Source organism: Callospermophilus lateralis, chromosome 9 (genome assembly GCF_048772815.1).
Source record: "Callospermophilus lateralis isolate mCalLat2 chromosome 9, mCalLat2.hap1, whole genome shotgun sequence".
Classification (NCBI taxonomy): Eukaryota; Metazoa; Chordata; class Mammalia; order Rodentia; family Sciuridae; genus Callospermophilus; species Callospermophilus lateralis.
Window position 1 is genome coordinate 34,941,387 of NC_135313.1, and position 1,932 is coordinate 34,943,318.

The following is a 1,932-nucleotide window of genomic DNA, read 5'->3' on the forward strand; positions in this document are numbered from 1 at the left end:
CTAGAGAAGGAGAACAAGGAAAGATAATCAATACCATCACTTCTATTCAACATTACATTTCTGCTTCTACTCCATGCAATAAAACAAAACAAACAAACAAACAGAAATATGAATAGGAAGGTAAACAGAAAAACTCGCCTTCATTTGTAGACAACATAGATGCGTCTGTAGAAAATCCTAGAGTCTAGGCGGCAGGGAGATGGAGCGCGTGCACTGACATCGGTACATTGGCGCAGACCTGCGTGTCACACCTTGGGCTAGACAGTGTGACGTCCGGCTTCTGATCCACCTTTGAACCACCTTTGAGCTAGCGACAAAAGAACAAATTAAAAATGGGTGATGTTGAGAAAGGCAAGAAGATTTTTGTTCAGAACTGTGCCCAGTGCCACACCTTGGAAAAGGGAGGCAACCACAAGACCGGGCCAAATCTCCATGGACTGTTTGGGCAGAAGACAGGTCAGGCTCTGGATTATCTTATACAAATGCCAACAAGAACAGAGGCATCACCTGGGGAGAGGATACACTGATGGAGTATTTGGAGAATCCCAAAAAGTATATCCCTGGAACAAAAATGAACTTCGCTGGCATTAAGAAGAAGGGAAAAAGGGTAGACCTGATAGCTTACCTCAAAAAAGCCACTAATGAGTAATAGCTACTGCCTTATTTATTACCAAACAGAAATGTCTCTTGGCTTTTTTATGTGCACCATAATTTAATTGATGTGATTCACCAGAAATCAGATCATGAATGACTGACTTGTGGTTAATTAATATTTTGGTTATATTCCTACTTCAGTAAATTCTATCACTGTTTCCCCTTTTTAAAGTTACGGTTGGACTTAATTAGTAATGTTCAGTATTTCACAAAAATGGTGAATGACATCTGAAAACTGGTTTTATATTTAGGTTTATAGAACTGATTAGGTGAATATGTTTAAATATGGGGAAAATCTCTTCCTCTCTCAGAACCAAGCATGATTCACATTTGTTTCAATTTGTGTTCATTAGCCTATTAAAGGCAGTGGTTGAAGATAAGGAAGCAGTGTCTACTTTATATTTTTGTTGACCATGCCAATTTAATTAGGATTCCATGTATCTAAAATGCTGTTCTTTCCTTATGGAAAGGCATTTTAGTGTGGTTTATGTATGATATTAAATAAAGAATATTTAACACTTCTCACATTTTATAGTTGATCTATAAGTTCAGATGCTTTTAAGTCAGCATAATACAATAACAAGTTAGACTTTACTTTCTAATTCTTTATTTTCTAAGACTAAGTTATCATTCAGGATTGTTTTTAAACAACTATTCAGAAACAATACTATGGAACATCTAGGTGGTTGATAGTGGTGCTTTTTGCCAACTTATTAGATGGAAAGATTAAGGTAAAAGAGATATACCCATCAGTTAAAATTTATAAAATATGTTACCATAAGATTAAGATAATTAAAAACAATCACAGATCATGAAAAAAAGAGAAAATCCTAGAGTCTATAAAAAATTATTGGTACTAATAAGTGAATTTAGCAAGGCTGTGATATAGGTAGGTGTTAATTATTGTTGCAAAAGATTACCTCAAAAATTAACAAGTTAAAACAACAAACATTTGTTAGCTCATGGTTCCTGAGGACCAAAATTTGGGTGCGGTTCAGCTGACTTCCTCTGACTTGAGTTGTCTCACATGCTGCTATGGAAGTGTCAGCCAGGGCTGCATTCTCATCTGAAGGCTCAATAGAGGAAGACCCACTTTCACTATCACTTGTGTGGCTGCTGGCAGAATTCTGTTCCTCATGGGTTATGGGGTTGGGGATCTAAAATTTTCCCATACTGTCTTTAGACACTTCCATCGATTCCTTGGCAAGCAAGCAAGAGAAAGGTAGCTAATACTAGTAAGGTAGAAGTCAGTATTTCTATAATCTAATTTGCAAATAT

At 36.4% G+C, this 1,932-nt stretch overlaps 1 pseudogene; it reads left to right on the forward strand.

The window, feature by feature from the left end:
* The first annotated feature begins 332 nt into the window (after positions 1-332).
* Positions 333-725, forward strand: LOC143407458 (cytochrome c, somatic pseudogene; annotated as a pseudogene).
* The last annotated feature ends 1,207 nt before the right edge of the window (positions 726-1,932 follow it).